Source organism: Lynx canadensis, chromosome C1, assembly GCF_007474595.2.
Source record: "Lynx canadensis isolate LIC74 chromosome C1, mLynCan4.pri.v2, whole genome shotgun sequence".
NCBI lineage: Eukaryota > Metazoa > Chordata > Mammalia > Carnivora > Felidae > Lynx > Lynx canadensis.
The window spans coordinates 141,416,037-141,427,725 of record NC_044310.1 but is presented as its reverse complement, the minus strand read 5'-3'; the positions used below and the strand labels follow the sequence as shown (position 1 = coordinate 141,427,725).

The 11,689-nt window shown below is 37.9% G+C and overlaps 1 non-coding gene across 1 annotated transcript; it reads left to right on the top strand.

The window, feature by feature from the left end:
- Positions 1-556: 556 nt before the first annotated feature.
- Positions 557-641, top strand: TRNAQ-UUG. Its single transcript has one exon. It is a non-coding gene; the product is annotated as a tRNA-Gln (tRNA).
- The last annotated feature ends 11,048 nt before the right edge of the window (positions 642-11,689 follow it).

Sequence of the window (11,689 nt, the reverse complement as noted above, 5' to 3'; positions counted from 1 at the left end):
CACACACACACACACACACACACACACACACACACAGACTGCTTGGGGAAATAAAGAGAAAGAAGCTGTTCTAAGAGACAGTAATGCATTCAGGGACTTTCCAAGTGGACTTTCCTCTCTTTCTTTCCCTTTTCCGTGTTCATCCTTCCTAGCAAGTCAGAAATGTGCATGGCAGGATGTGAGGGGTGGGGGTGTCCTGAAGAGCACTCTAACCACTGGCCGGTCCCCTTCTTTGTCAGAGATTCTCCAAATAAGAAGAGACTGGGTGGATGGAAGAGGAGGCTTTTGAAGGAGGAGAGAGAAAATCACTGTAACCCAGGGAGAGGAGGAGAGGAGGCTCAGAATGCCTGCAGACATTGCTGTTCCTTTTCCTTAGTTAATACCACTTAACTGCCAACTGCTACCTGCTGCATTCACATCTTGCTATTTTTTAAAAAATGCCAAATTCTCATTTCTATCACTCTTCCTGGTGTGCTTGTGGATGAATGGTTATAGAAGTTCATATGTAAAAGTGGCAAACATTACTCCTTTATTAAAATTGAATGTTTCTCGGGGCGCCTGGGTGGCTCAGTCGGTTGAGTGTCTGACTTTGACTCAGGTCATGATCTCATGGTCTGTGGGTTCGAGCCCCACATCGGGCTCTGTGCTGACAGCCCAGAGCCTGGAGCCTGCTTCTGATTCTGTGTCTCCCTCTCTCTCTGCCTCTCCCCCATTCTCACTTTGTCTCACTCTGTCTTTCAAAAATAAATAAATGTAAAAAAAAATTTTTTTAATTGAATGTTTCTCAAAATAGCCAATGTGGTTACTATAAAGGAAATATAATGACCACCTTATACACATCCTTCCACTTCTTGCTACCTTGGCTCTCCTTTTGCATAGGATGAATTCTTCTTTATTCTCGTAATTATTTGTCTCTATGTCAGCCTTGTTGTTTTGTCTTTTGTGTGTGTGTGTGTGTGGCTGGTGGGAGGGAATGCTATAGATGGGCAATTGCTTGACTTCTGTCTACATTATGACTTTAAAAGCAATATTTGCCTAACTAACAAGCAGATGGTTTTCTCTTCTTCTTGTCCATTGGTTTTCAAATGATGAGACTTTGCCTTTAGACACTCTCCATCCACATCAGAAGTTTCACTGTTAATGAAAAAGCCTTGCCTTTTCATGTCTCTTTATGTTTGTGTAGTGGTGTATAATTCAGAAGAAGAGTAACTACAACTGGAATTATTCACATCGTCATGTGAAGTTTTATTACTTCAAAATTGTATCTAGGTACTGTCTCTTTTATGATGGGATCTTGGCTTCTCCTGAACAATTAATCACTTGAGTCATTTCTGCCTCTGTGTTGCAATAGCACATGGGATGACACATCTGCACTATACACAGTATGATATTCTTATACTTACTTATCTGTCTCCTCCATGTAGACTGTGATGGGTATGAATGTTTTAAGAACTTTTAATACGTAATACCAGCTTGTCCTCTAGAAAGGCTTGCACTAACGTATACACCATCTTCAGTATGAGTTTCATTTTACCTCTATTCCAACAAACACTGGATAGCATAATTTTTAAAACCTTTGCTAACTGAGTAGAGCAGAATTGGCATCTCCTTATTATTTAAATTTACATCACATTGATTACTTTTGAGATGAAACATTGAACCATATGTTTTATATAGTAATGGCTATTTGTGTTTTGAACTAATCCTATTTTGAGGTGGATCCAATTTTGTTATTTTATTATGATGTGCCCCACCCACCCCAACCTCCTACCCCGTGCTATTCAGCACTTCTGGGGATTGTGATGCTTATTTCGCAAAACATTGCACTATGGCAATCTGATTAAATTACCTCATGGGAAGATACTATTAATGCCATAACATTTTCCTGGAAAATGGTAGCGCTGAATCAGTTCTTCATAGTTATCTCTGCCCAGTTACACTACTTCTGAATTACACATCACTACCAGTAAGTCCAATAAAAATTTATTCCAGATGACCTATCACTAATAAATCTGGAGAAAATTTGAAAAGTCCCTGGGAGTCAGTGGAAAATTACCTTTTTATGCTAGTAAAATTTTATAATACATTTTGTACATTTGTGTTGAAGAATCTTATCAGGGAAAGAGGAAAGGGATTTAGAAAATGGTTAGGGAGTTTTTCAATGTTTGATTTCATGTGAATTTTAATAGTTCCCTATTAATGACAATAGTGATGATGAAACTAACAACTTAGTATAGCTAAGACGTATTGAGTGTTTAAAAGGTGATGAGCATTATTCTACAGGTTTTACACATTTTAACAGATTTATTCTTTACTACTCACCCTACCCATCTCCACCCTACTCAGTTTCCTGGGAGGCTGAGGTTTACAGACAATATTATTGCAGTCTCTTGCCATCTGGCCTTCAGGGTGTCTGGCAGGTGGGAAGAATGAGAAGGAGATTGGAGGGAGTCAGGAGGAGAGAAGTTGGGGTATATATTTCCTGGCTTCCTTCCTGCCAGTTTGAGGCAGTTGTTGGCATCCTCTACTAAAGGATGCACCCTCGTTCTGTGACTCTCTGCACACGGCTACGCTCTGGATGTTGGTAACTTGTTCCTCCCTTTGTGCCTCTTGTGATAATGGTGCTCTCGCCAAACCTTTACAGCCAGTCCCTTTATTAAACCTCCACCATTATCCTCCTGGAGTTCACCATCTCTTCCCTGCCAGGATCCTGGTTGATACATTTGATTGATAATTTATAGAATTCTTAGTTATAAATAATCCTCCTCAGAATCTTAATGACATCTCTTCATTGCTTCAAGCTTCTAGTGTTATTGAAAACTCTGATAATATTTTGATTCCTGAATTTCTATCTTTCCAACCCCAGAATCTTATTAAATCTTCTCTTTGTCCCTGGTATTGAGAAATTACACAAAGTTGTCTTTCTTTTTATTTTAGAAAATATTTTTGTTGGGTCACCTGGGTGGCTCAGTTAGTTAAGCTCCAACTTAGGCTCAGGTCATGATCTCACAGTTCTCAAGTTTGAGCCCCACATCAGGCTCTGCATTAACAGCATGGAGCTTGCTTGAATCCTCTGTCTCCCTCTCTCTCTGCCCCTCCCCAACTCATGCAAGCAGGCGTGTGCTCACTCTCTCTCTCTCTCTGAAAAATAAACATTAAAAAAATATTAAAGATTATTTTATTTATTTTACTTATTAAAAAAATTTTTTTTAATGTTTATTTCTTTTTGAGACAGAGAGAGACAGAGCGTGAGCATGGGAGGGGCAGAGAGAGAAGGAGACACAGAATCTGAAGCAGGCTCCAGACTGCTGTTAGCACAGAGCCGGATGCAGGGCTGAAACTCATGAACCGCGAGATCATGACCTGAGCCAAAGTCAGATGCTTAACTGACTGAGCCACCCAGGCGCCCCTACTTTATTTATTTTTTTAAGTAAGCTCCACACCCAATGTGGGGCTTGAACTCATGATCCTAATATCAAGAATTGCACACTTTACCGACTGAACCAGCCAGGCACCCATGTGTCTTTCATGAGAAACCTTTTTCACTATGGTGTTGGACAATGTGTTCTAAGAATCTGGAAGTTTATGGTCTGGAAGTTTATGGTCTTGTGTATTGGGAATTTTTCTTTTTCTTTTTCTTTTTTTTTTTTTGTAAGTTTTTTTCATTTTGAAGTGGGGGGGCTGAGTGAGGGAGGGGCAGAGAGAGAGGGAGAGAGAGAGAATCCCAAGCAGGCTCCATGCCACCATCAGTGCAAAGCCAGTGTGGGGCTGTGAGATCATGACTTGAGCCGAAATCAAGAGTCAGATGCTCAGCCGACTGAGCCAGCCAGGTGCCCTTGGGAATTTTTTTTTGATTATTTTGTTGCTGATTTTCTCCTCTGTGTTTCCCAAGTTCTCTCTTTCTAGCATTCATATTACTGTGGATTAGATGTTGGAACTCCTTGTTTTACCCTATAGTTTTCCTGATCTTTTGTCCTTTTCATTTATTGTCTATTTTATTTACTTTCTGAACAATTTACCTCACTTTATCTTTCAGCACTTCTACTGAGTTTTTCCATTTCTACCATCATTTTTTTTTTTTAATTTCCAAGGTCATTTTTTTTTCCCTGGAATAAACCATTTTAAAACTAAGTATTTATATTTCATGGATATAATAACTCCTTTAAACTGTGTGAGGATATTGGTTATGTTGGATTTTGAAGTTTTCTTTTCCCTGCTTGGTGTCTGTTTCTTCCAAGTTCCTTTTGTTATTTGTTTTCATCATTGTTTTTAATATCAATTACCTCCTCAATTTCTGGCAACCCTTGAACATTTGCCCTATTTAAACACTGGAAGTAAAAACATGAATGGAAGCCCTGAGTGCATGTGTGAGTCTTGTAGGTCACAATCTGGCTGAGGTGTATTATTGGGAAATCCATCAAGGTCAGTGTCTTTAGGCCTGTGCTCTTAGATTGGTCCTGTTTTCCAGATAAGGATCTTCTGATGACTTGTCTGGAAGGTATAGCCTGGCTGCCATATCTGGGGGCTGTATGGGGAGAGAAAGCCAGGGCCTCATCATTAATTATGGAAGTATCCACTTAATCCCCTGTCTTTACTACATTGCTTCCACTCTCCATTATAACTGATTTTGTCCTGTCCAGAGATCCTCTGTTCTGCCCCCTTCAAAGAAAACAAACAAACAAACAAACAAACAAACAAACAAAAACACATTCCAGTCTTCTGTAGGGGGAGGGAAAGAGCAGTGTCCAAATTGATCAGGATTAGGGCATGGATCTGGGAGTTATGATGATTCCTCAACATACTTTCAAACAATCCTCTCACATTTTCCCCACATTTACAAGTATATGGTACTATCAATTCCTGAGTTTTTTTCTTTTTTCTCTACAATGTGATTACTACTTCTCAGATTCCCTCACTACTAGGATAGGATTTAGCTCTTTCTTTCTTTCTTTCTTTCTTTCTTTCTTTCTTTCTTTCTTATTTTCTTTCTTTCTAAGTATTTTTATTTATTTTTGGGAGAGAGACAGAGAGACAGAGAGAGAGAGAGAGAGAGAGAGACAGAGCATGAGTGGGGGAGGGGCAAAGAGAGAGGGAGACACAGAATCCGAAGCAGGCTCCAGGTTCTGAGCTGTCAGCACAGAGCCCAACACAGGGCTCGAACTCGCGAACTTGAGATCATGACCTGAGCTGAAGTCAGACGCTTAATGGACTGAGCCACCCAGGCGCCCCTAACTGCCTTATTTTAAAACTGGTAATTTGTATCTCTTTTTTTTTTTTTAATTTTTTTTTTCAACGTTTATTTATTTTTGGGACAGAGAGAGACAGAGCATGAACGGGCGAGGGGCAGAGAGAGAGGGAGACACAGAATCGGAAACAGGCTCCAGGCTCTGAGCCATCAGCCCAGAGCCCGACGCGGGGCTCGAACTCACAGACCGCGAGATCGTGACCTGGCTGAAGTCGGACGCTCAACCGACTGCGCCACCCAGGCGCCCCTAAAACTGGTAATTTGTATCTCTTAATCCCCTTCATCTATTTTGCCAACACCCTCCCCTCCTCACAGCAACTACCGGTTTGTTCCTTGTAGTTATGAGCTGTTTTTGTTTTTGTTTGTTCATTTGTTATGCACTTCTCTATACACTGAAGCACTCCCTTCTCTAACATTTGGCTTCTTATTGATTGCTGATGAAACAAGACCACTTTATAATTGTTGAGATCGCTAAGATATATTATTCTTCGAGGGACATTTTCCTTGTGAAAAATTTTTCTTGTGAAAAATCAGAAGTAACACGAAAACTATGCTATAATACTGCTATTAAAGCACCATTTTAACAAGTTAATAATGAGTCCATAGTTGGGCTAGATAATTTTGCCCTTGGTCATGGCCACCAAGCAAATTGGCATTTTGTTTTAGCATTCTCATTTACCCATTGAGTAATTTTTTAATGCATGTATTTCCAGTGGGAGGAGGTAGCCACCTTGACCTTGACAGATTCAGAAGACATATGACTTTGGACCCTTCTATTGGACATTCTGCCCGGTACTTTGTCATGCAAGGTTGTAGAAACAGATGTAGGCCAGATTTATCATAGAGGCAGAGACCTTGTTGTCTTGTGGAGTGACCGTTGCCGGGTTTCTGTTGCTCAACCTGGTTATACAGTCCTCCCTGAGATTATTCCCATTTCTCAAGCCTGGCCATCTGGCCTCTCATCAATTCAGTCAGCCCTGATGACCTTCTAATAAACTGGTCTTTTGCTTAAGATAGCCAGTGATGTTTCAGTTGCTTGCAAACAAGAGCTCTGACTGATAAACACAGCAAACATAGGAAGGCAATTTGTAAGTGCCACAGGAGGCTGGGCAGCTAGAATGTATAGATACAAATTCAACCAGTCTTCAGAAAATAAATTTAAAATGGTTGACCCATTCGGAATGGATTACCAGTATCCTCTCTCAGTGAAAACAATGGTGGACTTCTTAGAATCTCTGCTGCTTATAGTCTATGAGTAGGTCAATGCTTACTTCTGTTCCTCTGAAATCCCATGTTTGTTTAATCAGAGCCAAAGGGAATGACTCACTAATGAGCACCAGATTTGCCTTTGTCTAAAATGCTAAGGGAGTTGCTCAGTAATATTTGGGAGCAATCCCTGAAAAAAACAGCACAAATCTAAAAGAGACTAATAAATTAGGTGGGAAATTAAATTGATTTTCAGGCTGTCAATATTATATCATTTCTATATAATCAGATAAATATGTAGATTTGATTTCACTTATGGCAGGAGTTATATGATGTTTTTAGCGATCTAACACCCACACAAAACATATCTTAAAATATCATAAGTACTACAGAAGATGTCTGAAACATACTTACTGTAAAATAATTGCAAATAATACAGAAATATGAAGTGAAGGGCACCTGGGTGGCTCAGTGGGTTGAGTGTCCAACTCTTGGTTTTGGCTCAGGTCATAATCCCCCAGGGTCGTGGGATCAAGTGCCACATTGAGCTCTGCGCTGAGCAGAGCCTGCTTAAGATTCTCTCTCCCTCTCCCTCTCCCTCCCCCTCTCCCTCTCCCTCCCCCTCTCCCTCTCCCTCTCCCTCCCCCTCTCCCTCTCCCTCTCCCTCCCCCTCTCCCTCTCCCTCTCCCTCTCCCTCTCCCTCTCCCTCTCACTCTCCCTCTCCTTCTCTCTCTTTCTCCCTTTCTCCCTCTTCCCCACTTGAGCTCTCTCTAAAATTAAAAAAAAAAGTAAATAAGTAATATATATATATATATATAAAGTGAAACCTATAAGGCTTCTTCTCTAAACTTTATCCTCCCCAATCTATCCCCAATGCCATTCCTTCCCCATATATAACCTCTGTTAACAGATGTCTGTGTTCTTCCCAACCTAGCAATGACTTTTTTCCCTACATATCTCTACACACATTTATAGATCTGCATTTCTATATATTTGTAGACATGCTTTTTTCATTTGTCCAATATTAGAGATCTTTTCATGTTGACACATATAGATCTCCTTCATCCTTTTTAGAGACTACATGGTATTATATAATATGGTGTTAAACACAATTAACTTGGTGTGTCCCACATTTATGAACATAGGTTGTTTGGATTTTTCTCTATTTTAAACAATGCTAATGTGGACGTCCTGTGTTATATATTTCTATATGCATTTAAATAATGCATGATAAATGTATTATAAATTATTCCCAGAAGTAGAATTGTTGGTTAATGACTGTGCATGTGTAACATGAATGATCCTGCACCACAAAAAGTTTCCTATGACCTTAATTTGTATTTCTAAGCTTACTAGACCATTTGAGCATCTTTCCTCATGTCTTTGTTGTGAAATTGCCTGTTATACTATCTGTCCACTTTTCTGTTGGGTTGGTTATCTCTTTTTAATTGATTTGCTTGAATAGCATGTTCATAGTAAACTATTTTCATTCTATGCAGTAGAAGTCTATAAACAAATGGGAATCTCACCTCTTTACCCCCCATTTTCTTTAATTGAAGCAATATAAAAGCCTAATGGCTTGTTCAGCTTTTAAAATTACAGTGCCAAGAAGTCAACAATGCCAGCCATATCCATCAATCTAATTTATACTATATATCTCAAAATAATTTAAAAAGACAAATAAATTACTGAACTAATTTAACATTCTCTAGATAGCTCTATTAAATTATATGCATTGAATTAATTTAAAAGAAGCATATTTGTAGACATAGAAAAATTTATTTTAAAATTTATATGGAAAGGCACAGGTCCTAGAGTAGCTAAAATGGTTTTGAAGAAGATGAATAAAGTAGGAGGAATAACTCTACCTGATATGAAGGCCCACTGTAGAGCTATACTGATTAAGACAACATGGCCCTGCCAGAAGGATAGACACAGAGATCAATAGAATAGATAAAGATGCCAAAAATAGACCCACACAAATCCAACTAATTTTTGACAAACATGAAACAGTAATTCAATTAAGGAAAAATGGGAATAGACTTTCATCAAGTGGTGCTGGAGAAATTTGACATCCATAGGCTAAAATCTGAACCAAGGCTTAAACCTCATATCCAATTTAAAAATAACTGAAAATGGGTCATGTACTCAAGGTACAATGTAACACTAAAACTTTTAGAAAGAAATAAAAGAGAAAATCTTTAAAATCTAGGACTAGGCAAAGACTTCAGAATGAAAGACTGGGTCTTAGACTAGGACCCGAAAACACTATTCATAAAAGGAAAAATTAATAAATTGGACATCACCAAAATGAAAAAAAAAAAACTTTGCTCTATGAAAAATTCTGTTTTGGGGCACCTGAGGAGCTCAGTCAGTTGGGCATCTGACTCTTTATTTCAGCTCAGGTCATGATCCCAGGGTCATGGGATCAGGCCCTAAGTCAGGCTCCATGATGAATGTGGAACCTGCTTGGGATTCTCTCTCTCTCTCTCTCTCTCTCTCTCTCTCTCTCTCTCTCTCTCTTTCTCTCCCTGCCCAACCCCTCTCACTTGCTCGTGTGTACTCTCTCTCTCTAAAAAAAGAAAAAAAAAAGATTCTGTTTGTAGGATGAAAAACTGGGAGAAAACTTGAAACCCATAGATCTGACAAAGGACTAATATCTAGAATATATAAAGAACTCTCAAAACTCAACAGTAAAAACCCAAATAATCCAGCTAGAACATGGGGGTAAATACATAAACAGAATGTATAATTCACTGAATAAAGTATACAGTTGGCAAATAAGCACATCAAAAAGATGCTCAGCATCCTTAGCCATTAGAGAATGCAAAATTAAAACCATACAATCACTGTACAACTATCAGAATGGCTAAAATTAAAAATAACGACAACACCAGATGCTGATGAGAATGCGGATAAACTGGAACACTTATACATTACTAGCAGGCATATAAAATGGTACACAGAATGGTAGTTTCTTATAAAACTAAACATTCAAGAGACAATCCTCAATAGGAGAAAATATTTGCAAATCATGTATTTGTTAAGGGTCTAATATCCAAAAAATGTACAGAATTCCTACAAGTCATCAATAAAAAGACAACCCAGTTTAAAAACTGAGAAAAAGATGTGAATAGGCATTTTTCCAAAGAAAATATACAAATGGCCAATAAGCATGTGGAAAGATGCTGAATATTCTTAGTGAACAGGGAAATACAAACCCAAACTACAATGAGATACCGCTTCATATCCACCAGAATGGCTAGAAACAAAAAAACAGGTAATAACACATATTGATAAGGATGTGGAGAAATCAAAACCTCCATACATTGCTGGTAGGAATGTCAAATGGTACAGCCATTTGGAAAACAGTCTGGAAATTTCTCAAAAATTTAAACATGGAGCTACCATATGATCCAGCAGTTCTAGTGTCATATATTCCTAAGATGCCCACACAAAACTTGGACATGAATATTCATAGCAGCGTTATTCAAAAAGCAAAAGGTGGAAGCAACCCAAATGTCTACCAACTGATGAATGTGATATACCAATATAATGGAATATTTTTCAGCCATAAGAAGAAACAAAGTAATGATATATGTTAGAACATGAATGAACCTTGAGAACATCATGCTCAGTGAAAGAAGCCAGGCATAGAAACCACATATTATATGATTAAATTTGTATGAAATGTCCAGAAAAGGCAAATGTAAAAAGACAAATTATGTTACTGGTTGTTTGTTTAGGATTGGAGTGTTGGGAGAATGGGGAGTGATAGCTCAAGGGTTTTGGGTATCTTTTTGAGGTGAAGAAAATGTTTTAAAATTAATTGTAGTAATGGTTACCCAAGTCTGTGAATATATTAAAAACCATTGAATTTAAATAGGTTAATTATATTTGGATAAAACTGTCACAAAAAAATACCTAAACATGCAACTACTCTATAACTCAAAAATTGTACTCTCGGGCATTCATCTTAGAAAAATGGAAGATGTATGTCACTTAAAAACCTGTACACAAATGTTCATAAAAGTTCTATTTTTAACAGCCAAAAACAAAAAATCAACCCTAAGTCCTTCAATGTGTGAATGGTTAAACAAGCTGTGATTCATCCATACCTTAGCGTACTACTCAGGAATAAAAAAGAATATTATTGATACGCACGACAACTTGGATGAATCTCCAGGGGATTACACTGAGTGAATAAAGCTAATCCCCCAAATTCACATACTATGTGATTTCATTTATAAAGTATTCTACCCTTGATCCTAGCCAAAAGGCCGAGAAGCGATTCATTTATAATGTAGTCTATAATGAAACAATTATAGAAACGGAGAACAGATTAGTGGTTGCCAGAGGTCAGGGATGGAGTGGGGGGAAGCAGAGGGAGGTAGGTATGGCTGTCCAAGGGCTGGAAATCTTTCTTGTGAAGGAATGGTCTGTGTCTTGACTGTATCAATGTCAGTATCCTGGTTATGACATTGTACTATAGTTTTGTAAGATGTTACCATTGATGGAAACTGGGTATAGGACACATCCAATCTTCCTGTATTATTTCTTACAATTTGCATATGAATCTATAATTTTATCAAAATTAAAAGTTTAATTAAAGGAAAAAAAACACTAGGCACATTGAGGGAAGTGCTGTTCAATTTTTAGCAGAAAAGTCAATTAATGAAAAATTATTGTATGTATCTTCAAGTCAGCTTCATATTCAGAAAAGTTCCTTCTTGGAAAGGAAACACTCACGTCAACATAATTTTTTTTAAATTTAATTTTAAATATCAGAGTTAAAAAATCAGACAGTTGTATAAGACTTAAAATATAGCGGCTTCTTGTCTGACCTCTCTTAAACATGCTCTATCCCCATCTCCAATTCCTATTTCCCGAGTCAAGATTTTAGATTCCTTCAGTAATTTCTTTAGGTATTAACTCTGTATTTCTATTATAATAGGCTTATATTGCTATTTCTTAGGTTGTCCACGTTCAGTTATTATGGGTTGGCTTTCTACCAAAAAGGGTAAGGATTTAGCTCTGCTATTTCCTTCCTACCCCTTCACACTTCCCTAAATCCATCCTCCCAATATAGTAATATCAGAAATGGAGACAAATATTTGAGTTCTTATTTTCTTATGACTATGTAAATACTCTTATTTGCTGAACCAGGTAATTTGCTATGGTTAAATATCCATTCTTCTTTTTTTAAATGTTTATTTATTCATTTTGAGAGAGAAGAAA